Raw genomic sequence first — 27,339 nt, forward strand, 5'->3', positions numbered from 1 at the left:
GACGGGCCTCACTGGGGAGAGCATTCCACAAACAGGGAATGGTACATAGAATCATAGAATCGTCGAGTTGGAAGAGACCACAAGGGCCATCCAGTCCAACCCCCTGCCAAGCAGGAAACACCATCCAAGCATTCTTGACATATGCCTGTCAAGCCATTGTATTGTATCCTTCTAGAGGTGTTGTCCAAGTCCTCTATGATTCTATGATTAGGAGGAACTTCCTGACAGTAAGAGCTGTTCGACAGTGGAATTTGCTGCCAAGGAGTGTGGTCCTTGTGGTCTCTTCCAACTCTACGATTCTATGATTCTATGAAATTTCCTTGTGACATCAGTCTGAAACATTCATTGGTGGTCAGGGTCTGCCCATGCGATGCCCACCCAACCAGAAGGCCACACAGGGCAAGGAACTTAAGATGCCCTCACACAGAAAAGGGTGGCGAATGGGAGTTGGAGGGCCAAATAGGAGGAGAGAAGGAGAGAAGGAGACCAGTCTAGGAGGAAGGAAAGCGCTGTTCCTCAGGCCCAGCCCAGTAGATATATATAGTCAGCAGCACTTTCCACAAAGTCATAGAATCATAGAATCATAGAATTGGAAGAGACCACAAGGGCCATCCAGTCCAACCCCCTGCCGAGCAGGAAACACCATCAAAGCATTCTTGACATATGCCTGTCAAGCCTCTGCTTAAAGACCTCCAAAGAAGGAGACTCCACCACACTCCTTGGTAGCAAATTCCACTGCCGAACAGCTCTGACTGTCAGGAAGTTCTTCCTAATGTTGAGGTGGAATCTTCTTTCTTGAAGTTTGAATCCATTGCTCCGTGTCCGCTTCTCTGGAGCAGCAGAAAACAACCTTTCTTCCTCCTCTAGAATCCTAGAGTTGGAAGAGACCCCAAGGGCCATCCAGTCCAACCCCCTGCCGAGCAGGAAACACCATCAAAGCATTCCTGACAGATGGCTGTCAAGCCTCCGCTTAAAGACCTCCAAAGAAGGAGACTCCACCACACTCCACACCACACATGTTTTTGGAATATTTGTGGAGATGTCAATGATTCTATTATTCTATCTCATTATATATTGTAACTATAGCACATCTTGATGTAACTTTGATATATTCTTATAGAATCATAGAGTTGGAAGAGACCACAAGGGCCATCCAGTCAAACCCCCTGCCAAGCAGGAAACACCATCAAAGCATTCTTGACATATGCCTGTCAAGCCTCCGCTTAAAGACCTCCAAAGAAGGAGACTCCACCACACTCCTTGGCAGCAAATTCCACTGCCGAACAGCTCTTACTGTCAGGAAGTTCTTCCTAATGTTGAGGTGGAATCTTCTTTCTTGTAGCTTGAATCCATTGCTCCGTGTCCGCTTCTCTGGAGCAGCAGAAAACAACCTTTCTCCCTCCTCTATATGACATCCTTTCATATATTTGAACATGGAATATTTATGGAGATGTCAATGATTCTATTATTCTATCTCATTATATATTGTAACTATAGCACATCTTGATGTAACTTTGATATATTCTTATCTTTTGCATATGATTTGTTTCTGTAGTTCTTGGTGTTGCTTAATATGCTTTAGAGATTTATTTAATTATGTTACTTAAAGTGGAGTTATTCCGATGGTCAGCAGCAGATGTAGTAGTATTGCTTGGCTTGAATGCGGACTGTATTATATTTCTTATATTGACTCCTTTGCAACGGGATTTTTAGACCACTTAAGTTTTCTGCTGAAATGTGAAGCGGCATATAAATTAAAATGCATGAAATGAAACTTGGTTTGGCCATTGAATCAGCCTTTTTTCTATCCACAAGGCTACTAATAGCAAAAGATTGGAAGTCTCAAAGGGTACCAACTAAGGAGGAATGGCAAATTAAAGTAACGAACTATTGCAATTGGGCTATGAAATATGAAGAAGTAAAGGGAACAAAGAAAGAAGATGGTGTGAAAAATTGGAAATCATTCATGGACTATATTAAGTGCCAGGCGGAAAAAACCAAACCTATTTCAGGACTATTAAACGCTCAAATAGCAACATGGCAGAGAGAGAGGAAAAAGAGAAGAGAGAGGGATAGGACATAGAAAGAATGCACAAAAAGTGTAGAGGATCAGGAAAATAAATGGTATGTTGTTGAAAAAGAAATTAAAAGGTGCAGACAGAGATAAGAAGGAAAACTGTCAAGACAGTTAAGTGAAGGTTGAGAAGAAGGGGAAGGGGTGGGGGGGTGGGGGGATGGGGGTAATTCAATAAAACAAATTGGTAAGGATTTGATGTATTTTAAATGTTGGTTAACTGTATGGATATATATGTTTTTTGTTTCTTATATTCTTTTTTCTCCTGTGCATTTGCAGACTTTGTGTAATGACTTGCAATAATCAAATAAACTTTCTTTAAAAAAAAAGAAAAAAAGAATCAGCCTTTTTTTTTTAATGCTCTCGCTGATTAAACTGCTGATTTTACACCACCTTGGTTTGTTTCTTCATTTCCAAACTTGACAAGATACAAAGCTGACACAGAGACGAGACGTAAGTGCTCAGTCAATTGCCCTGATTCAAATCAACCCACCCTATCCAGAATCTACCCAGGGCACACTTTTAATAAAAGAAGAACAGGAGAAGAATCGGCTGGATTAGGCCAAACGAGGGCCATCTAGTCCAGCATCCTGTTCTCACAATAACCAACCAGATGCCCATTATGGGAAGCCGGCAAGAAGGACCGGAGCGCAAGAGCCCCCCCTTCCTTCCTGCAGTTTCCAGCATCTTGTCTTCGGAAGCATTATTGCCATTGGCCATGGAGGCAATGAATTCGTCCAATCCTCTTTTCATAGAATCATAGAGTTGGAAGAGACCACAAGGGCCATCCAGTCCAACCCCCTGCCAAGCAGGAAACACCATCAAAGCATTCTTGACATATGCCTGTCAAGCCTCTGCTTAAAGACCTCCAAAGGAGGAGACTCCACCACACTCCTTGGCAGCAAAATCCACTGCCGAACGGCTCTTACTGTCAGGAAGTTCTTCCTAATCATAGAATCATAGAGTTGGAAGAGACCACAAGGGTCATCCAGTCCAACCCCCTGCCAAGCAGGAAACACCATCAAAGCATTCTTGACATATGCCTGTCAAGCCTCTGCTTAAAGACCTCCAAAGAAGGAGACTCCACCACATTCCTTGGCAGCAAAATCCACTGCCGAACAGCTCTTACTGTCAGGAAGTTCTTCCTAATGTTGAGGTGGAATCTTCTTTCTTGTAGTTTGAATCCATTGCTCCGTGTCCGCTTCTCTGGAGCAGCAGAAAACAACCTTTCTCCCTCCTCTATATAACATCCTTTTATATATTTGAACATGGCTATCATATCACCCCTTAACCTTCTCTTCTCCAGGCTAAACATACCCAGCTCCCTAAGCCGTTCCTCCTAAGGCATCGTTTCCAGGCCTTTGACCATTTTGGTTGCCCTCCTCTGGACACGTTCCAGCTTGTCAGTATCCTTCTTGAGCTGTGGTGCCCAGAACTGGACACAGTACTCCAGGCGAGGTCTGACCAGAGCGGAATACAGTGGAACTATTACTTCCCTAGATCTGGATGCTATACTCCTCTTGATGCAGCCCAGAATTGCATTGGCTTTTTGAGCTGCTGCATCACACTTTTAAAGCCATCCGAATGGGTGACCACCGCAGCTTCTTGCAGGAGCAATTGTGCACTGCAATGAAGAAGTACTTTATTCTACCTGTCCCGAATCTTCCGACAAAATCATTAAGGCAACAGAAGTTCTCACTGACGGGTCTTCATCAGCAGAGCCTTGTGAAAACATCGCAACATAGGCACATAGCTGCCAAGTTTTCCCTTTTCTCGCGAGGAAGCCTATTCAGCATAAGTGAAAATCCCTTAAAAAAAAGGGATAACTTGGCAGCTATGCTTATAGGTTTTGGCCTGACTCTGGCAGAAAAGGAAGGGCGGTGATGTCATCGTATCTGGATAAACTTCTATTAGGGGAGTTCTTACTGCAGCTACCCACCCCAATCCATTGAGACAGGATGGGCTATAATTGTGGTCTCCATGGACGATGGGCTTGGGGGCATCCTGAGCAAGTTTGCAGGCGACACCAAATTGGGAGGGGTGGCTAATACCCCAGAGGACAGGATCACACTTCCAAATGACCTTAGCAGATTAGACAACTGGGCCAAAGCAAACAAGATGAATTTGAACAAGGAGAAATGTAAGGTACTACACTTGGGCAGAAAAAAAAATATGAAAGGCACAAATACAGGATGGGAGACACCTGGCTTGAGAGCAGTACATGTGAAAAGGATCTAGGAGTCCTGGTAGACCACAAACTTGACATGAGTCAGCAGTGTGATGCAGCAGCTCAAAAAGCCAATGCAATTCTGGGCTGCATCAAGAGGAGTATAGCATCTAGATCTAGGGAAGTAATAGGACCACTGTATTCTGCTCTGGTCAGACCTCGCCTGGAGCACTGTGTCCAGTTCGGGGCACCACAGTTCAAAAAGGATACTGACAAGCTGGAACGTGTCCAGAAGAGGGCAACGAAAATGGTCAAAGGCCTGGAAACGATGCCTTATGAGGAACGGCTTAGGGAGCTGGGTATGTTTAGCCGGGAGAAGAGAAGGTTAAGGGGTGATATGATAGCCATGTTCAAATATATGAAAGGATGTCATACGGAGGAGGGAGAAAGGTTGTTTTCTGCTGCTCCGGAGAAGCGGACACGGAGCAATGGATTCAAACTTCAAGAAAGAAGATTCCACCTCAACATCAGGAAGAACTTCCTGACAGTAAGAGCTGTTCGGCAGTGGAATTTGCTACCAAGGAGTGTTGTGGAGTCTCCTTCTTTGGAGGTCTTTAAGCAGAGGCTTGACAGGCATATGTCAAGAAAGCTTGGATGGTGTTTCCTGCTTGGCAGGGGGTTGGACTGGATGGCCCTTGTGGTCTCTTCCAACTCTAGGATTCTATGATTCTATGGATTCAAACTTCAAGAAAGAAGATTCCACCTCAACATCAGGAAGAACTTCCTGACAGTAAGAGCTGTTCGGCAGTGGGATTTGCTGCCAAGGAGTGCGGTGGAGTCTCCTTCTTTGGAGGTCTTTAAGCAGAGGCTTGACAGGCATATGTCAAGAAAGCTTGGATGGTGTTTCCTGCTTGGCAGGGGGTTGGACTGGATGGCCCTTGGGGTCTCTTCCAACTCTAGGATTCTATGATTCTATGGATTCAAACTTCAAGAAAGAAGATTCCACCTCAACATCAGGAAGAACTTCCTGACAGTAAGAGCTGTTCGGCAGTGGAATTTGCTGCCAAGGAGTGCGGTGGAGTCTCCTTCTTTGGAGGTCTTGAAGCAGAGGCTTGACAGGCATATGTCAAGAATGCTTTGATGGTGTTTCCTGCTTGGCAGGGGGTTGGACTGGATGGCCCTTGGGGTCTCTTCCAACTCTATGATTCTGTGATTCTTCTGACTCCCTCCCTCCCTCCCTCCCTCCGTCAGCTTGCTTAAATCAGAAAATACATTCATTTTCTCTTCTGTTTTCTTCTTGTTGTTTTTGCCAGTGTGGGTCAGGATGAGCTGAAATCTCAGTAGCTCCTCCTGACCTTTGCAAAATGGCAGTTCATGCCATTCTGACCCGAAAAGAGCTGTGATTATGTGAGCAGGCTGTGCCATTAAAGCCAAGAGGAACTGCCACAGTCACAATTTGTCAATTAGTGCCTCAAAATCTGCAGTCAAAATACTGTCCTGTGGAACCCGTCTCGGAGCAATCTCTCTCTCTCTCTCTCTCTCCCCTCCCCCCGCCCCTTACCTTCTCCTTCCACCAGGAAACCACCTTGTTGTAAACGTGGCAAACCTTTGCTTTTAGCAATCTATGGTAGCAATCTTTGGTAGGGCACTATAGGCAACAACCGATTAACGTGCGCCCGAAAGGTGTGCGATCGCACGCAGTGCCGAACCCAGAAGTGACACAAATTTGTCCCTTAACACGTCACGAAAAGGCCGGAACGGGTGGGGTGAATCATAGAATCGTAGAGTTGGAAGAGACCCCAAGGGCCATCCAGTCCAACCCCCCTGCCAAGGAGGAAACACCATCAAAGCATTCCTGACAGATGGCTGTCAAGCCTCTGCTTAAACCTCCAAAGGAGGAGACCCCACCACACTCCTTGGCAGCAAATTCCACTGCCGAACAGCTCTTACTGTCAGGAAGTTCTTCCTAATCATAGCATCGTAGAGTTGGAAGAGACCACAAGGGCCATCCAGTCCAACCCCCTGCCAAGTAGGAAACACCACCAAAGCATTCCTGACAGATGGCTGTCAAGCCTCTGCTTAAACCTCCAAAGGAGGAGACCCCACCACACTCCTTGGCAGCAAATTCCACTGCCGAACAGCTCTGACTGTCAGGAAGTCCTTCCTAAGGTTGAGGTGGAATCTTCTTTCTTGAAGTTTGAATCCATTGCTCCGTGTCCGCTTCTCCGGAGCAGCAGAAAACAATCTTTCTCCCTCCTCCATATGACATCCTTTCATATATTTGAACATGGCTATCATATCACCCCTTAACCTTCTCTTCTCCAGGCTAAACATACCCAGCTCCCTAAGCTGTTCCTCATAAGGCATCGTTTCCAGGCCTTTGACCATTTTGGTTGCCCTCTTCTGGACACCTTCCAGCTTGTCCGTCTCCTTCTTGAACTGTGGTGCCCAGAACTGGACACAGTACTCCAGGTGAAGACTACAGTCTTGTGTCTGGAGGAAGAGTCTCTTGATGAGCTTGGCGAGGATTTCCACAATTTGGAAACAAGGAGCCCAGTCCAAAGCGTTAACCACTGCTGTTCCCTTGTGTCTGCAAACTGGAGAAGGACATATAACTCCCTATACAGCTCAGGGCCAGTTAACTTGCCTTACCCCTTATACACCCAAGAGATCGTTGCAGCCAGCAGTGATCCTATTTCCAAAGATTTCGGGAACTCTCCCGGCAGTAACCTGGAGGACCAGCACTTTGTGGCTACCCCTGTCCTGTGGAATGCTGAGTACCTGTCGAGATATTATTGTTATTTCATTCATTCACTCATTCATTCAGTCAGTCAGTCAGTCAGTCACTTTATCTTGCCCAAGGCAACCCGAAACAACTTACAACCAAGCATACAACAGGCAAGCACTATCTGAACTTCCTCAAAAACAGTGGAAGACATTTTTGTTCCAACAGGCTGTACCAGCTGTGTATATGGTTTTTGAAACCCTGCTGGGGTTTCAAATGTATTTGTTGTTCTTGTTCTTTTAACTCTTTAACTTTTAATACGATTAACTTTTAATACGACAAGGTTGTATATTGTCTCCCTGCTTATTTAACTGATATGCAGAATTCATCATGCGAAAGGCCGGACTAGATGAATCCCAAGCCGGGATTAAGATTGCCGGAAGAAATATCAACAACCTCAGATATGCAGATGACACAACCTTGATGGCAGAAAGCGAGGAGGAATTAAAGAACCTTTGAATGAGGGTGAAAGAGGAGAGCGCAAAAGATGTTCTGAAGCTCAACATCAAAAAAACCAAGATCATGGCCACTGGTCCCATCACCTCCTGGCAAATAGAAGGGGAAGAAATGGAGGCAGTGAGAGATTTGACTTTCTTGGGCTCCTTGATCACTGCAGATGGTGACAGCAGTCACGAAATTAAAAGACGCCTGCTTCTTGGGAGAAAAGCAATGACAAACCTAGACAGCATCTTAAAGAGCAGAGACATCACCTTGCCGACAAAGGTCCGTATAGTTAAAGCTATGTTTTTCCCAGTAGTGATGTATGGAAGTGAGAGCTGGACCATCAAGAAGGCTGATCGCCGAAGAATTGATGCTTTTGAATTGTGGTGCTGGAGGAGACTCTTGAGAGTCTCTTGAGAGTCCCATGGACTGCAAGAAGATCAAACCTATCCATTCTTAAGGAAATCAGCCCTGAGTGCTCCCTGGAAGGACAGATCGTGAAGCTGAGGCTCCAAGACTTTGGCCACCTCATGAGAAGAGAAGAATCCTTGGAAAAGACCCTGATGTTGGGAAAGATGGAGGGCACTAGGAGAAGGGGACTCCCTGGAAAAGACCCTGATGTTGGGAAAGATGGAGGGCACTAGGAGAAGGGGACTCCCTGGAAAAGACCCTGATGTTGGGAAAGATGGAGGGCACTAGGAGAAGGGGACGACAGAGGATGAGATGGTTGGACAGTGTTCTCGAAGCTACGGACATGAGTTTGACCAAACTGCGGGAGGCAGTGCAAGACAGGAGTGCCTGGCGTGCTCTGGTCCATGGGGTCACGAAGAGTCGGACACGACTAAACGACTAAACAACAACATGTGCGGATCACCTTGAGTTTAGAAAGCGATTAATAAATTAAAATGCAACATTAACAGTAAAAACAGGGGGGTTAGAAGAGTCTGGGATGGAGTCCCAACTCTGAATCTTGTCTCAAGCACACCAGGAGAGGGGGGGGGGGGCTGCAGCTCAGAAGTGGAGCACCTATAGCCGCTGCAAGACACACACACACCCCAATAACTTTTCCTGGACAGGGTGTTTTGATTTCCATCATGGCAATTGATTATGCTCTTATATCCTGTCTGAATAAAAACAACAAGTCTGAAAATGGACAAACAAACCAAGGTTGCATCTGTTGATGAGGGATACGTCAGCAAGAACTTCTGTTGCCTTAAATGATTTTCTTGGAACATTTGGGACAGATAAAAGAAAATGCACATGACAGAATTAAACTGTGGAACTCACTTCCACAGGAGGCAGTGTTGGCCACCACCTTGGCTGGCTTCAAAAGAAGACTGGACAAATTCATGGAGGAGGCAAGGCCATCAATGTCTACTTGCAGCTTTCTCAGTGGAGGTATATGGCTGGCCACCATGAGAACAGGACGCTACACTAGGCGGGGGCCCCTTGGGCCTGATCCAGAAGGGCATGCTACATAATAAAGTCCCTGTGTCTCTGCGTCCAGATTCCGTGTGTCCCGTTTTCCGCGCTAAGGCGCATGTGCCCCAGGGACACAGGGATGGGACGCAGAGACAATATCTCGGTCGCGCGCCCAGGACACTGTCATGCGGCGCCGGAGGCTGTTCTTTTTTTTTTTCAAATAAATTTATTCCATTTTCCAATTTATCAAATTAAAATAAAAAAAACCAATCTTTTATACAAAACATCTTATATTTTTCTCTTACATCTTGCTCTGCCGAGCTATGACTTCCCCCCCCCTCCCTTCATGCGAGTTTCTTATTAACTCCGTTTTTTTGCAGTTCCTTTTTAACTTTTTAGTCAATTCGTAGGATTTATTTGAATCCTGCAAGTGTTTTTAAAGATCTACAGTTTTTCTCCATAGAGTCCACATATTTACTCCAGTCCTTTTGAAACCTCGTCTCTCCTTGGTCTCGGATCTTGCAAGTCACTCTAGCAAGTTCAGCATAGTCCATCATTTTTATCTGCCACTCATCAATTGTTGGTAATTCCTGTAATTTCCATTTTGGGGCTAACAATGTCCTAGCCGCGGTTGTTGCATACATAAACAGTGTTTGATCTTCTTTTCTAATCTCTCCTCCCATTATTCCTAACAAAAATGCTTCCGGTTTTTTTGGAAAAGTATATCTCATGGGTGTCAAACACAAGGCCCGGGGGCCAAATCCGGCCCGCCAGACCTCGTCATGTGGCCCGCCGAGCGCCCCAGCCAGCGGGACCTTGCTGCTGAAGCGCCGCGCCGACAAAGCGCCGACAAACAGCTGGGGCCGGGGGAGGGGTCCCTTCGCGCTCTTTTCTGGCCCTGAATCAAGGCGGCAACCCCCCCCCCCTTCCCTTTCTTTCTTCCTCTCTCTCATTCTTATTCTTTCTGTCCCTCTCCTTCCTTCCTTCTTTATCTCTGTCTTCTCTCCCTCTTTCTTTTTCTTTCCTTCTTTATTCCTTCTTTCCTACTCTTCTTTCTCTCACCTCTTTCCTTCCTCTCTCCCTCCTGCTCCCTCTTCTCTTTCTTTCTTTCTTTCTTTCTTTCTTTCTTTCTTTCTTTCTTTCTTTCTTTCTTTCTTTCTTTCTCTTTCTTTCTTTCTCTTTCTTTCTTTCTTTCTCTCTCTTTCTTTCTCTCTCTTTCTTTCTCTCTCTTTATAATAATAATAATAATTTATTATTTATACCCCGCCCATCTGGCCGGGTTCCCCCAGCCACTCTGGGCGGCTTCCAACAAAACAGAAATTCTAAAATACAGAAATCCATCAAACATTAAAATACAGAAATCCATTAAACATTAAAAGCTTCCCTAAACAGGGCTGCCTTGAGATGCCTTCTAAAGGTCTGGTAATTGTTGTTCTCTTTGACCTCTAGTGGGAGGGCATTCCACAGGGTGGGTGCCACTACCGAGAAGGCCCTCTGCCTGGTTCCCTGTAACTTGGCTTCTCGTAGTGAGGGAACCGCCAGAAGGCCCTCGGAGCTGGACCTCAGTGTCCGGGCAGAACGATGGAGGTGGAGACGCTCCTTCAGGTATACCGGACCGAGGCCGTTTAGGGCTTTAAAGGTCAACACCAACACTTTGAATTGTGCTCGGAAACGTACTGGGAGCCAATGTAGGTCTTTCAGGACCGGTGTTATGTGGTCTCGGCGGCCGCTCCCAGTCACCAGTCTAGCTGCCGCATTCTGGATTAGTTGTAGTTTCCGGGTCACCTTCAAAGGTAGCCCCACGTAGAGCGCATTGCAGTAGTCCAAGCGAGAGATAACTAGAGCATGCACCACTCTGGAGAGACAGTCAGTGGGCAGGTAGGGACTCAGCCTGCGTACCAGATGGAGCTGATAAACAGCTGCCCTGGACACGGAGTTGACCTGTGCCTCCATGGACAGCTGTGAGTCTAAGATGACTCCCAGGCTGCGCACCTGGTCTTTCAGGGGCACAGTTACCCCATTCAGGACCAGGGAGTCCTCCACACCCGCCCGCCTCCTGTCCCCCACAAACAGTACTTCTGTCTTGTCAGGATTCAATCTCAATCTGTTAGCCGCCATCCATCCTCCAACCGCCTCCAAGCACTCACACAGGACCTTCACCGCCTTCACTGGTTCTGATTTAAAAGAGAGGTAGAGCTGGGTATCATCAGCATACTGATGGACACCCAGCCCAAACCCCCTGATGATCTCTCCCAGCGGCTGCATATAGATGTTAAAAAGCATGGGGGAGAGGACAGAACCCTGAGGCACCCCACAAGTGAGAGCCCAGGGGTCTGAACACTCATCCCCCACCACCACTTTCTGAACACGGCCCAGGAGGAAGGAGCGGAACCACTGCATGACAGTGCCCCCAGCTCCCAAGCCCTCTAGACGGTCCAGAAGGATGTTATGGTCGATGGTGTCAAAAGCCGCTGAGAGATCCAGCAGAACAAGGAAACAGCTCTTACCTTTGTCCCTAGCCCGCCGGAGATCATCGACCAGTGCGACCAAGGCAGTTTCAGTCCCATGATGAGGCCTGAATCCTGACTGGAAGGGATCCAAATGGTCCGCTTCTTCCAGGCGTGCCTGAAGTTGTTCAGCAACCACTCGCTCAATCACCTTGCCCAAGAATGGAAGATTTGAGACTGGGCGATAGTTGGCCATATTGGCCGGATCTAAAGATGGTTTTTTAAGAAGCGGTTTAATAACCGCCTCTTTCAGCGGGTCTGGGAAGGCTCCCTCACGGAGAGAAGCATTTACCAACCCGCGAAGCCCATCGCCCAGCCCTTCCCGGCTAGCTTTTATAAGCCAGGATGGGCAAGGATCAAGGAGACAGGTGGTTGGTTTCACTCGTCGAAGCAGCCTGTCCACATCCTCGGAGGTAACAGATTGAAATTGATCCCACAAAACTTGACTAGACAGGACTCTAGCACTCCCCTGCCCCGGCCCTGCTCCCACGGTGGAGTCTACCTCTTCCCGAATCTGAGCGACTTTATCTGCAAAAAACTTTGCAAAATCATTGCAGGAGATCATGTGGCCCGTACTGGGCCCGGATGGAGCAGGTGGTTCCGCTAAATTGCGAACCACCTGGAAGAGTCTCCTGCTGCTGTTTTCTGCAGATGCGATGGAGACGGTGAAGAAGGTCCTCTTCGCCGCCGCCATTGCCACTTGGTAGGCTCGAAGTTGAGCTCTAGCCCGTGTCCGGTCTGATTCAAAATGAGTTTTCCGCCACCGGCGCTCTAGCCGTCTCAATGACTGTTTCATCGCCCTCAGCGCCGGGGAAAACCACGGGGCTGTCCGGGCTCCATGCAATCTGAGAGGGCGCTTCGGAGCCAGACAGTCAATAGCGCTGGTTAACTCCGCATTCCAGCGGGCCACCAGGGAATCAGCTGAAAGGCCATCGACATGGGATAAAACATCCCCTACCACTCTCTGGAAGCCAATTGGATCCATTAAGTAGTGGGGGCGGACCATCCGAATCGGTCCCACCTCCCTGCAGAGGGGAAGGGTTGTGGAGAAGTCCAGTTGCACCAGAAAGTGATCTGACCATGGCACTTCTTTTGTTTCGCTTTTACTTAATGTCAGATCACCAACATCCATAGAGGTAAACACCAAGTCCAAGGCATGTCCGCGGCTATGAGTTGGGCCAGACTTATTCAGGGACAGCCCCATGGTGGCCATGCTTTCCACGAAGTCCCGAGCGGCACCTTGTAAGGTCGTATCGGCATGGATGTTAAAATCCCCTAAGACAACCAAGCTAGGTGTCTCCAGGAGCACATCCGACACGACCTGAAGCAGCTCGGGCAGGGAATCCTTGGTGCAGCGGGGAGGTCGGTACACCAAAAGGAATCCTGTACTGCCCCTATTGCCCAACTTCCAGAACATGCACTCAGAAAACTCAGTCTTACCAATAGGACGCCTGGTGCAAACTAATGACTTCCTAAAAATCACTGCAACCCCCCCTCCCCGCCCAGATGGCCTGGGTTGCTGTGCATAAGAGAAACCTGGTGGGCAAGCAGCGCCAAGAACGGGCCCATCGGCTTCATCCAACCAGGTCTCTGTCACACATGCCAGGTCAAATCCTCCATCCACAATCAGGTCGTGAATGGCAGTGGTCTTATTCATCATCGACCTGGCATTGCACAGCAGCACCTTCAGGTCATGTGGGTATCCCTTGCTGATTCCAATATCCGTCCGGTCAGGACCAGACCCGGAGGCAGGGATAGTCCTCAGACAACGACTAAGTCTGCCTCCTCGGTAATGACATGGTCTGGTCTTAGCGTAACTCCTCCTCCTACCCGTGACCACTGAGATCGGTTGTCCCAGTGCATCACCCCCTGTGGAATCTGCCCCAGCCATTTTGCTTGCTGGGACCCCCTCCCGGGCAGCCCTGACCCCTCCCCTTAAAAACAAAATAAAACCTCTGTAAAAAACAGCAAGAACAGAACAAAAGAAAAACACAAAAAACACAATAAAACCAAAAACAATAAAAATTACAAATACACTAAAATTTAACAGATTCCCACACCCAACTAAAAAGCCCTCCCTTTCTCTCTCTTTCTTTCTCTCTCTTTCTCTCTCTTTCTTTCTCTCTCTTTCTTTCTCTCTTTCTTTCTCTCTCTCTCTTTCTCTCTCTCTTTCTCTCTCTCTTTCTCTCTCTCTCTCTCTCTCTCTCTCTTTCTCTCTCTCTCTCTTTCTCTCTCTCTCTCTTTCTCTCTCTCTCTCTTTCTCTCTCTCTCTCTCTCTCTCTCTCTCTCTCTCTCTTTCTCTCTCTCTCTCTTTCTCTCTTCTTTCTTTCTTTCTTTCTTCTCTTTCTTTCTTTCTCTCTTTCCTTTCTTTCCTTTCTTTTCCTTTCTTTTCCTTTCTTTCCTTTCTTTCCTCCTTCCTCCTTCCTCCTTCCTTCCTTCCTTCCTTCCTTCCTTCCTTCCTTCCTTCCTTCCTTCCTTTCTTTCTTCCTTTCTTTCTTCCTTTCTTCCTTTCTTCCTTCCTTTCTTCCTTCCTTCCTTCCTTCCTTCCTTCCTTCCGTCCTTCCGTCCTTCCCATCTTTCTTCCTCTCCCTCATTCTTATTCTTTCTTTCCCTCTACTTCCTTCCTTCTTTCTCCCTTTCCCTCTTCTCTCCCTCTTTCTTTTTCTTTCCTTCTTTATTCTCTTCCTTATTTCCTACTCTTCTTTCTCTCCCCTCTTTCCTTCCTTCCGTCCTATCTCCCTCCCACTCCCTCTTTTCTTCCTTCCTTCCTTCCTTCCTTCCTTCCTCCTCTCCCTCTCCTCAGAAACATAGGATGCTGCTTTATACTTCTGGCCCTTAAACCCTGGAACCAGGAGAGCAGCTCCAGTGAGTCAACCTCAGCCAGTCCCTTTGGTGAAGGGTGGTGGCTCACTGGCAGAACATCTGTCCTGCATGCAGAAGGACCCCAGCATCTCCAGGTACTAGTAGCTCTGCAAAGGTCCTGCATGAAACCCTAGCGAGCCTCCACCACCCAGTGCAGTTACCCAAAATCATTTTTCAATAAATTGTACAACAATTGTACATTTGAATATCTACTTGCCATTATTCTATGTTTCTGCTTTCAGAGCTAGTTATTACTTACATTATTACAAAAAAACAGTAATAATTGAATGCAGTGACAATAATTTATGATAACAAAGAGTGGACACATAGTCCTACAGATACAACCGGCCCTTTGAGGGTGACCAAACTGCTGATGCGGCCCCTGATGAATTTGAGTTTGACACCCCTGGTATATCTAAACATCTTTTTCAATTCATTATATAACATCTCCCCAAATCTTTTGACCTTATCGCATGTCCACCACATATGATAAAATTCACCAGCCGGAGGCTGTTCTAGCGGGCCGCTCCCAGCGCTGGCCTCCATGGGCGCCTAGAGGATCCCCGCCCCCTCCCGCTGCCGCCCCCCCCCCCCCCGGCTTCGGCCCCGCGACAGCCATGGGCGCCCCCGGAGCCAAATTCGTCACCAGCGTCCGTTGTCCTGGCGAAGGAAGGAGGCGGTGGCGGTGGCGGTAACAGCAGCAGCGGGAGCAGCCCTTCCCTCCCTCTCTGCGCTCGGCTGCGGGGCACGACGGGAGAGCGAGTTTGTTTACCTGCGTTCCCGGCGCGCCCCGCGGCCGAGCGCAGAGAGAGAGAGGGAAGGGCGCAGCCCCGCCGCTCCTCTCACATATCCTCTAGCGCCCGTTTTCTAAACGGGCTGAAGGACACTAGTTTGTTTCTTATGTTCTTACGCACCCTCAAATGCCCTCTAGTCGAAAGTTTGCAGACGACACCAAATAGTTTGCAGACGACACCAAATTGGGAGGGGTGGCTAATACCCCAGAGGACAGGATCACACTTCCAAATGACCTGAACAGATTAGACAGCTGGGCCCAAGCAAACAAGATGAATTTGAACGAGGAGAAATGTAAAGTACTACACTTGGGCAAAAAAAATATGAAAGGCACAAATACAGGATGGGGGACACCTGGCTTGAGAACAGTACATGTGAAAAGGATCTAGGAGTCTTGGTAGACCACAAACTTGACATGAGTCAGCAGTGTGATGCAGCAGCTCAAAAAGCCAATGCAATTCTGGGCTGCATCAATAGGAGTATAGCGTCTAGATCGAGGGAAGTAATAGGACCACTGTATTCTGCTCTGGTCAGACCTCACCTGGAGTACTGTGTCCAGTTCTGGGCACCACAGTTCAAGAAGGATACTGACAAGCTGGAACGTGTCCAGAGGAGGGCAACCAAAATGGTCAAAGGCCTGGAAACGATGCCTTATGAGGAACGGCTTAGGGAGCTGGGTATGTTTAGCCTGGAGAAGAGAAGGTTAAGGGGGGATATGATAGCCATGTTCAAATATAGGAAAGGATGTCATATAGAGGAGGGAGAAAGGTTGTTTTCTGACACGGAGCAATGGATTCAAGCTACAAGAAAGAAGATTCCACCTCAACATTAGGAAGAACTTCCTGACAGTAAGAGCTGTTCGGCAGTGGAATTTGCTGCCAAGGAGTGTGGTGGAGTCTCCTTCTTTGGAGGTCTTGAAGCAGAGGCTTGACAGGCATATGTCAAGAATGCTTTGGTGGTGTTTCCTGCTCGGCAGGGGGTTGGACTGGATGGCCCTTGTGGTCTCTTCCAACTCTATGATTCTATGATTCTATGATTAGGAAGAACTTCCTGACAGTCAGAGCTGTTCGGCAGTGGAATTTGCTGCCAAGGAGTGTGGTGGAGTCTCCTTCTTTGGAGGTCTTTAAGCAGAGGCTTGACAGGCATATGTCAAGAATGCTTTGGTGGTGTTTCCTGCACGGCAGGGGGTTGGACTGGATGGCCCTTGGGGTCTCTTCCAACTCTACGATTCTATGATTAGGAAGAACTTCCTGACAGTAAGAGCTGTTCGGCAGTGGGATTTGCTGCCAAGGAGTGGGGCGGCGTCTCCTTCTTTGGAGGTCTTGAAGCAGAGGCTTGACAGGCATATGTCAAGAATGCTTTGGTGGTGTTTCCTGCTTGGCAGGGGGTTGGACTGGATGGCCCTGGTGGTCTCTTCCAACTCTACGATTCTATGATTCTATGAAATCACGGCTCACCTGGAAGCAAGAAGGCCCTGGTTTTCCGGCAGGGATATCGGACTGGTGGTAAATTTTCAAGTTAGGGACCATGGCAATCACAGTCTTGATGACCAGGGAAACGATTTCTTCCGTGAGATCCTCATGGTCGACGCCGCCGGAGGACAACCTATTGAGGACGCTGGAAAACGTCTGTTTGCTGCCCGTGTTGGCGCTGTCGGAGTGGACAAAGTTCCCGCTGTGGACGTTGAGGGAGTAGTTGGTCAGGTGCATGAAGACCTGGTGGAGGTTCTTGTGGGTCGGCTCCTGGTAGCGCTCCATGCAGAAGCGGCAGAGGCCGTCCTTGGCGACGTAGAACTCCAGCGGGTCCAGAGACTTCAGCAGGACGTAGAGGCGGATGTCGAACTTCAGGTTGTCGATGAGAAAGGGTTGGGAAACGTACTCCTGGACCACCGCAGGTCGGGGGGGTCGGGCGCTCCCCGTCCCCTGGATGTCGGCGGGCTCTTTAATGAGGTAGATTCCGTCCCCCTGGCACCCGCCGTCAGGTTTCACAATGAATATGGGCTTCCACCTGGGGTTGGCTTCTTTCATCATCTGGACCTGAAAGGGAACAAGACGGGAAAAGAACGTCTGTTACATTTTGCCCGCCCCTTCTTGGTCCTAGACGGGCATAAATTATTTTATTCGTTCATTCATTCATTCATTCATTCAATACATACATACATACATACCCCGCCTTTCTCCATGGCAAGGATTTGAGGCAGCTTACAGATAAAAGTGGGACCCAGGTGCATAGCTGCCAAGTTATCCCCTTTTTTAAGGGATTTTCCATTATGCTGAATAGGCTTCCTCGCGAGAAAAGGGAAAACTTAGAATCATAGAATCATAGAGTTGGAAGAGACCCCAAGGGCCATCCAGTCCAACCCCCTGCCAAGCAGGAAACACCATCAAAGCATTCCTGACAGATGGCTGTCAAGCCTCTGCTTAAAGACCTCCAAAGAAGGAGACTCCACCACACTCCTTGGCAGCAAGTTCCACTGCCGAACAGCTCTTACTGTCTCTAACTTGGCAGCTATGCCCAGGTGGCGCTGTGGGTTAAACCACTGAGCCTAGGGCTTGCCGATCAGAAGGTCGGCGGTTCGAATCCCCGCGGCGGGGTGAGCTCCCCTCGCTCGGTCCCAGCTCCTGCCAACCTAGCAGTTCGAAAGCACGTCAAAAGTGCAAGTAGATAAATAGGAACCGCTACAGCGGGGAAGGTAAACGGCGTTTCGGTGCGCTGCTCTGGTTTGCCAGAAGCGGCTTTGCCATGCTGGCCACATGACTTGGAAGCTGTACGCCGGCTCCCTCGGCCAATAACGCGAGATGAGCGCGCAACCCCAGAGTCGGTCACGACTGGACCTAATGGTCATGGGGTCCCTTGACCTTTACCTTACAGATAAAAGTAAGAACAGCTCAAAACATGGGGGTGAAAAATTTACCGACCCACCTACCCTCTCTCCCTGACTAAGTCAGCAACTTACTCGGGGCTTACATTCCAGGGAGGTACAGTATTGGCCCACCTGAATATAGAATCATAGAATAAGCCACACCTGAAAATAGAATCATAGAATCCTAGAGTTGGAAGAGACCCCAAGGGCCATCCAGTCCAACCCCCTGCCAAGCAGGAAACACCATCAAAGCATTCTTGACATATGCCTGCCAAGCCTCTGCTTAAAGACCCCCAAAGAAGGAGACTCCACCACACTTCCTTGGTAGCAAATCCCACTGCCGAACAGCTCTTACTGTCAGGAAGTTCTTCCTAATGTTTAGGCGGTTAAGTTCTTCCTAATGTTGAGGTGGAATCTTCAAAGCAACAGGAGTCCTGTTGCTTAAACCAAGGTATATGAGAGCTGCCTGCAGGTATTCATAAGAGGGACAGTGGCACTTTGCGTGTGCTCAGAGGCTACTCCCCTTGCTCAGTGAAACACAATAGGATCCAGCCCCAGGGGATCCACATTCAGTCCTGCTTCCTTTCTGTGTGTGCATTTGGCAAGCCTTTAACTATGGCCTCCCTAAATTAAATTCATAGAATCATAGAATCATAGAGTTGGAAGAGACCACAAGGGCCATCCAGTCCAACCCCCTGCCAAGCAGCAAACACCATCCAAGCATTCTTGACATATGCCTGTCAAGCCTCTGCTTCAAGACCTCCAAAGAAGGAGACTCCACCACACTCCTCGGTAGCAAATTCCACTGCCGAACAGCTCTGACTGTCAGGAAGTTCTTCCTAATGTTGAGGTGGAATCTTCTTTCTTGAAGTTTGAATCCATTGCTCCGTGTCCGCTTGTCTGGAGCAGCAGAAAACAACCTTTCTCCCTCCTCTATATGACATCCTTTCATATATTTCATAGAATCATAGAATCATAGAGTTGGAAGAGACCACCAGGGCCATCCAGTCCAACCCCCTGCCAAGCAGGAAACACCATCCAAGCATTCTTGACATATGCCTGCCAAGCCTCTGCTTAAGGACCCCCAAAGAAGGAGACTCCACCACACTCCTTGGCAGCAAATCCCACTGCCGAACAGCTCTTACTGTCAGGAAGTTCTTCCTAATGTTGAGGTGGAATCTTCTTTCTTGAAGTTTGAATCCATTGCTCCATGTCCGCTTCTCTGGAGCAGCAGAAAACAACCTTTCTCCCTCCTCTATATGACATCCTTTCATATATTTCATAGAATCATAGAATCATAGAGTTGGAAGAGACCACCAGGGCCATCCAGTCCAACCCCCTGCACAAGTGAGTGGGCTGCACAAGTGAGTGTGCCTGGGTTTGAGTAAAGAAACCAAACCGGTTGAATTTCTGCCTGCTTTACTAAGGGTAGTCAGAGGCTTGCAACCTCGTAACAGGGCGGAGGGCTATCCCTTTTAGACTCCCTGGCCAGCTGCAAGTGAGAAAGGGTGGTGGCGGCGAACTACTGGGAAATTGTTTTGACTACGGCTCACAAGAGACGTGCCGAGTTGTGCGTTTCCCACAAGCTGCTCAAGTCAGGAGATTGGCGGGGAGGGGCAAGTGAGAGCCACCGACCATTGCAAAATAATTCAACAACAATAATTGAAAACACTTTAAAGAATGAAAATCGGTGATAAACCAAAAAGAAAGTCAGCATTCCAAATACCTAGGCAAGCTGAAAAAAAGTCGAAAAAAGGCCGTTTTTGGCAGGAGCTGAAGCACAACAAAGACAACCTTCCTGGTATCGAGAGGCAAGAGAGCAGCGCCATACTAAAACGTCAACTGCTTTCGAATCTCAAAGACCTTAGCGGGGATAGCCCACCTCTGCGAGGAAAATGGGAAACTCCAGGGATCCAGGAGCGCGGGTAGAAGTCATATTCCTCGGGGAAGAGTTCCTGCATCATCCGCATGGAACGGCTCAGGGGGATCTTCCGAACCACCTCGGTCATGCCTGGGGAAGAAGGTCAAGCGTGAGCAGGGTCTCAACAACTGGCAACTCTAGGACAAAGGGGGGCATTGGGCGAGGAACGGCTTAGGGAGCTGGGAATGTTTAGCCTGGAGAAGAGAAGCTGAAGGGGTGATATGATAGCCATGTTCAAATATATGAAAGGATGTCATATGGAGGAGGGAGAAAGGTTGTTTTCTGCTGCTCCAGAGAAGCGGACACGGAGCAATGGATTCAAGCTTCAAGAAAGAAGATTCCACCTCAACATTAGGAAGAACTTCCTGACAGTAAGAGCTGTTCGGCAGTGGGATTTGCTGCCAAGGAGTGTGGTGGCGTCTCCTTCTTTGGAGGTCTTTAAGCAGAGGCTTGACAGGCATATGTCAAGAATGCTTTGATGGTGTTTCCTGCCTGGCAGGGGGTTGGACTGGATGGCCCTTGTGGTCTCTTCCAACTCTACGATTCTATGATTAGGAAGAACTTCCTGACAGTCAGAGCTGTTCGGCAGTGGGATTTGCTGCCAAGGAGTGTGGTGGCGTCTCCTTCTTTGGAGGTCTTTAAGCAGAGGCTTGACAGGCATATGTCAATGCTTTGATGGTGTTTCCTGCCTGGCAGGGGGTTGGACTGGATGGCCCTTGTGGTCTCTTCCAACTCTACGATTCTATGATTAGGAAGAACTTCCTGACAGTAAGAGCTGTTCGGCAGTGGGATTTGCTGCCAAGGAGTGTGGTGGCGTCTCCTTCTTTGGAGGTCTTTAAGCAGAGGCTTGACAGGCATATGTCAATGCTTTGATGGTGTTTCCTGCCTGGCAGGGGGTTGGACTGGATGGCCCTTGTGGTCTCTTCCAACTCTACGATTCTATGATTAGGAAGAACTTCCTGACAGTAAGAGCTGTTCGGCAGTGGGATTTGCTGCCAAGGAGTGTGGTGGCGTCTCCTTCTTTGGAGGTCTTTAAGCAGAGGCTTGACAGGCATATGTCAATGCTTTGATGGTGTTTCCTGCCTGGCAGGGGGTTGGACTGGATGGCCCTTGTGGTCTCTTCCAACTCTACGATTCTATGCTTAGGAAGAACTTCCTGACAGTAAGAGCTGTTCGGCAGTGGGATTTGCTGCCAAGGAGTGTGGTGGCGTCTCCTTCTTTGGAGGTCTTTAAGCAGAGGCTTGACAGGCATTTGTCAAGAATGCTTTGATGGTGTTTCCTGCCTGGCAGGGGGCTGGACTGGATGGCCCTTGTGCTCTCTTCCAACTCTAGGATTCTAGGATTGTGAATTAGAACCTCCCTTGTCGGAAGCAATCTACCTCTTAAGTAGCACATACAATCAAACCAGTACAATAAGGAAGAAAAATTGAAAAGACTATTTTGAAAAGGCAGGTTTTTAAAAACATCCCACCCACCGAAGGAGGCCACAGATAATTAGAAGCCAATGGGTCTGGAGAAAAATAAATGCTTCTATCTGGCACCTAAATATATGTAGTGACAGCTCCAAGGGAGCCTCCCTGGGGAGAGCATTCCACAAGAAGGGAACCGCCACGGATTGTTGCTGCCCTCCAGGCCTCTCACGGATCAGGTATTGCAGAGCCTGGGTTGGTCATATGGGGAGAGGCAGTCCTGAGCCACATAAGGCTTTGTGGGTCCAAACCAGCACTTTGACTTTGGGCCCAGAAACTAATTGGCAGCCAGTGCGGTCAGGCCAGGAATGGACGTTCTGTGCTCAGAATGTCTTAGAATCCTAGAATCCTAGAGTTGGAAGAGACCCCAAGGGCCATCCAGTCCAACCCCCTGCCAAGCAGGAAACACCATCAAAGCATTCTTGACATATGCCTGTCAAGCCTCTGCTTAAAGACCTCCAAAGAAGGAGACTCCACCACACTCCTTGGCAGCAAATTCCACTGCCGAACAGCTCTGACTGTCAGGAAGTTCTTCCTAATCATAGAATCCTAGAGTTGGAAGAGACCCCGAGGGCCATCCAGTCCAACCCCCTGCCAAGCAGGAAACACCATCAAAGCATCCTTGACCTATGCCTGTCAAGCCTCTGCTTAAAGACCTCCAAAGAAGGAGACTCCACCACACTCCTTGGCAGCAAATCCCACTGCCGAACAGCTCTTACTGTCAGGAAATTCTTCCTAATGTTGAGGTGGAATCTTCTTTCTTGAAGTTTGAATCCATTGCTCCGTGTCCGCTTCTTTGGAGCAGTAGAAAACAATCTTTCTCCCTCCTCCACATGACATCCTTTCATATATTTGAACATGGCTATCATATCCCCCCCCTTCACCTTCTCTTCTCCAGGCTAAACCTACCCAGCTCCCTAAGCCGTTCCTCATAAGGCATCGTTTCCAAGCCTTTGACCATTTGGGTTGCCCTCTTCTGGACACGTCCAAGGACAAGTTTGGGCCGGCCGGTATTCAGTGTTGGTTTTATACATGGCCGGGAATCTGGCAGAACCGTTCCAATTACACATAAAACGCTTTGGTCTTTTTAAGGGAGAAGAGGGTCAACTGAAGAAGGGTTAGGTGAATGGAGGAAAAGCGAAGTGCGGATCTAATTAATGGAGTTGGTTTGGGTCCTAGCCCCCGAGCAGGAAAAAAGAAGCTTGCTCCACTCTCCCATGAGAAAACCCTTCCGGCACCTGAAGAGGGCTTGTCCGTCTGTGAAGACAGAAAACACCACAAAGGGCCCCCCCTTTCCTTGTACAATTGCTTCTTTTCTTTTATTTATTTTTTTACAGTAATTTTTCATTCGTTTTCACATAACAGATATATCACCGATTTTACATTTTCAACAAAATTGTAACACTTTTTAACATACAAATAAAATAAAACGGATAACATAAAAAGAGACTTCCACACCTACTTTTGCTGTGTGTGTTTTTTTAAGGATAAATTTCTGTTTTCTGCAGTTTGTTCCTCTTTATTGTTAGACTAGTTTCCTTTCTATTTTGTTTTTTTTATATTCCATTTTATAAAAATACGTTTGTTCATCGCTGATTTTCTTTCATTGTACAGTATATACATTGTAATTTGTCTTTTTCCTAAAATGAAGCCAATAAAGAGTTTTTATTTCCAACTATGAGGTGTCTTTATTTGTCAATATTTTCATTTCCCAATTGCCATATCCATATATTTTTTAACTTTTCCCCATTCTTTCTCCTACAACTTGCTACCCTACTGCCTCAATCTAGATGTCAATTCCGCAATTCCCATATACGCCATCATTCTCCTACGCCAGTCCTGTATCGTTGGAACTTAACCCTAACCCTAACCCTAACCTTAGCACAAGTGTGGAAGCAAGATCATAGACTCATAGAATCATAGAGTTGGAAGAGACCCTGAGGGCCATCCAGTCCAACCCCCTGCCAAGCAGGAAACACCATCCAAGCATTCTTGACATATGGCTGTCAAGCCTCCGCTTAAAGACCCCCAAAGAAGGAGACTCCGCCACACTCCTTGGCAGCAAATCCCACTGCCGAACAGCTCTTACTGTCAGGAAGTTCTTCCTAATGTTGAGGTGGAATCTTCTTTCTTGTAGCTTGAATCCATTGCTCCGTGTCCGCTTCTCTGGAGCAGCAGAAAACAACCTTTCTCCCTCCTCTATATGACATCCTTTCATATATTTGAACATGGAATATTTATGGAGATGTCAATGATTCTATTATTCTATCTCATTATATATTGTAACTATAGCACATCTTGATGTAACTTTGATATATTCTTCTCTTTTACATGTGATTTGTTTCTGTAGTTCTTAGTGTTGCTTAATATGCTTTAGAAATTTATTTAATTATGTTACTTAAAGTGGAGTCCCTCATACTGGAAGAGACCACAAGGGCCATCCAGTCCAACCCCCCTGCCAAGCAGGAAACACCATCAAAGCATTCCTGACAGATGGCTGTCAAGCCTCTGCTTAAAGACCTCCAAAGAAGGAGACTCCGCCACACTCCTTGGCAGCAAATTCCACTGCCGAACAGCTCTAACTGTCAGGAAGTTCTTCCTAATGTTGAGGTGGAATCTTCTTTCTTGAAGTTTGAATCCTATTGATGCAGCCCAGAATTGCATTGGCTTTTTGAGCTGCTGCATCACACTGCTGACTCATGTCAAGTTGGTGGTCTACCAGGACTCCTAGATCCTTTTCACATGTACTGCTCTCAAGCCAGGTGTCCCCCATCCTGTATTTGTGCCTTTCATTTTTTTTTTCTGCCCAAGTGGAGTACCTTACATTTCTCCTTGTTAAAATTCATCTTGTTTGCTTTGGCCCAGTTGTCTAATCTGTTCAGGTCATTTGGAAGTGTGATCCTGTCCTCTGGGGTATTAGCCACCCCTCCCCATTTGGTGTCGTCTGCAAACTTGCTCAGGATGCCCTCAAGCCCACCATCCAAGTCATTGATCAAGATGTTGATGAAGACTGGGCCCAAGACAGAACCCTGTGGCACCATCCTGTATCGTTGGAACTTAACCCTAACCCTAGCACAAGTGTGGAAGCAAGATCAAGTTCCTACAATTGGCTTCTTTCAAATGAGCGATGCAAATAGATCTATTACCTGGAAATTTGTTGACTTGGCCCGAGTAGATGGCATTATCGTGAAACGAGACCCCGTGCCAGTAAATGTCGCAGGGTATGCGGCGGCCAAATGGAAACTGGAGCAAAGAGATAAGAGACAAACACCTTTGAAGCGAATGCTACACGCAAGTAAGAAGCGATTGAGATATGCAATTCGATCGCCTGCGTTGACATGGGAGAAAGTCCCATTGGGCAGAGGAGGATTTACTTCTGAGCAAGCAGTTAACAGGACTGGTGGGCACATCGCCCCTTCTCTGTGATCTGGAAGATGCTTTCATCCTCTGACTCCTGTGCCTGATTCCTCAAAAGGAAGCAGCACTGGGCTCAGTTCTCATGGAAGAATCATAGAATCATAGAGTTGGAAGAGACCCCAAGGGCCATCCAGTCCAACCCCCTGCCAAGCAGGAAACACCATCAAAGCATTCTTGACATATGGCTGTCAAGCCTCTGCTTAAAGACCTCCAAAGAAGGAGACTCCACCACACTCCTTGGCAGCAAATCCCACTGCCGAACGGCTCTTACTGTCAGGAAGTTCTTCCTAATCATAGAATCATAGAGTCGGAAGAGACCACAAGGGTTCTTCCTAAGGTTTAGGTGGAATCTTCAAAGCAACAGGAGGCCTGTTGCTTAAACCAAGGTATATGAGAGCTGCCTCAGCCTGCAGATATTCATAAGAGGGAGAGTGGCACTTTGCGTGTGCTCAGAGGCTACTCCCCTTGCTCAGTGAAACACAATAGGATCCAGCCCCAGGGGATCCACATTCAGTCCTGCTTCCTTTCTGGGTGTGCATTTGGCAAGCCTTTAACTATGGCCTCCCTAAATTAAATTCATAGAATCATAGAATCACAGAGTTGGAAGAGACCACAAGGGCCATCCAGTCCAACCCCCTGCCAAGCAGGAAACACCATCCAAGCATTCTTGACATATGCCTGTCAAGCCTCTGCTTAAAGACCTCCCAAGAAGGAGACTCTACCACACTCCTTGGCAGCAAATCCCACTGCCGAACAGCTCTTACTGTCAGGAAGTTCTTCCTAATCATAGAATCATAGAGTTGGAAGAGACCACAAGGGCCATCCAGTCCAACCCCCTGCCAAGCAGGAAACACCATCAAAGCATTCTTGACAGATGCCTGTCAAGACCTCCAAGGAAGGAGACTCCACCACACTTCCTTGGCAGCTAATCCCACTGCCGAACAGCTCTTACTGTCAGGAAGTTCTTCCTAATCATAGAATCCTAGAGTTGGAAGAGACCACAAGGGCCATCCAGTCCAACCCCCTGCCAAGCAGGAAACACCATCCAAGCATTCTTGACATATGCCTGTCAAGCCTCTGCTTAAAGACCTCCAAAGAAGGAGACTCCACCACACTCCTTGGCAGCAAATTCCACTGCCGAACAGCTCTTACTGTCAGGAAGTTCTTCCTAATGTTTAGGTGGAATTTTCTTTCTTGTAGTTTGAATGATATGGAACAATTAATCAAACGGGGTACTAAACAAGTAAACATAAACAATAAACAATAAAACACCACTCATGTCTTGCTTCAAAACATCACATTATACTTAATTACTTAGGTATATAAATTGTATAAATTGTACTAAATTGTACTGAGAATAAATCAGTCCAATTCCTATGTTTTGATCACTCGTAGCGAGGCCAAATTTCAATCTGTAGGATCAGGGTCTCAATATTCACCGATTTGTCCCCAATTTGAAACTGGACTAGGTTTATACCATACGCCTGATATAAGATCGAGGGAGGAAACATTTTCCCCAAAAAGTTTTTTTATGACCCACCCTAATGCACCTTTGCCCAATTTACAAGGTTCCAGAATTCAGCTTTTCTCATTGCAGAGTTGAAATTTGGTGCCGGGTTGTCTTTTTTTTGGAAAAATAAATAAATCATGGGATGGAGGAAGCCAGCAGTAACTGCGTTGATGAGCACATGGAAAGCCAACGTTGGTGACTGACCACACAGCTCCCATCCTCCCTGACCGCTGGCTATGCTGGCTTGGGGAGGCGGGGCTGGGACTAGAATCCGACAACACATTGGCTGTTCCTGGGCAGATTCTGCCAACCTGTCGCAATCCGAAACACCGGGAAGGCACCCATTTGGAGAAGGCTGTACTGGGGAGGCCCACATTCAACCCCCCCCCCCCACTGCCACCCCAACCATAAGCTCACCAAGTGAAGTTGGGCCAACTCAACTGGGCCGTTGCGAGGACACATAACATAAGAAGCAGCCCTGCTGGATGAGGCCAGGGGCCCATCTAGTCCAGCGTTCCTGTTCGCACAGTGGACGCCCAGTGAAGCCGAGTGCTTGAAGATGGAATAGACCAAAAGAAATTATCGCAGAAAGACATGCACAGAATCATAGAATCATAGAATCATCGAATCATAGAATCCTAGAGTTGGAAGAGACCCCAAGGGCCATCCAGTCCAACCCCCTGCCAAGCAGGAAACACCATCAGAGCATTCTTGACATATGCCTGTCAAGCCTCTGCTTAAAGACCTCCAAAGAAGGAGACTCCACCACACTCCTTGGCAGCAAATTCCACTGCCGAACAGCTCTGACTGTCAGGAAGTTCTTCCTAATGTTTAGGTGGAATCTTCTTTATTGTAGCTTGAATCCATTGCTCCGTGTCCGCTTCTCTGGAGCAGCAGAAAACAACCTTTCTTCCTCCTCTAGAATCATAGGGTTGGAAGAGACCACAAGGGCCATCCAGTCCAACCCCCTGCCAAGCAGGAAACACCATCAAAGCATTCTTTTTTTTAAAATAATTTTTTATTAGTTTTACAGATTACAAAAAAGATATATATAAGAAAGACGCTTACATAGACAGATTTTCCACCTTCTTTCCACCCCCCTCCCATGG

The 27,339-nt window shown here is 47.6% G+C and overlaps 1 pseudogene; it reads right to left on the reverse strand.

Moving 5' to 3' along the window:
- LOC132591431 (tubulin polyglutamylase TTLL11-like) overlaps window positions 1-27,339 on the reverse strand; it is a 97,590-nt pseudogene that overhangs the window by 42,025 nt on the left and 28,226 nt on the right.

Source organism: Zootoca vivipara, chromosome W (assembly GCF_963506605.1).
Source record: "Zootoca vivipara chromosome W, rZooViv1.1, whole genome shotgun sequence".
Taxonomy (NCBI): Eukaryota; Metazoa; Chordata; class Lepidosauria; order Squamata; family Lacertidae; genus Zootoca; species Zootoca vivipara.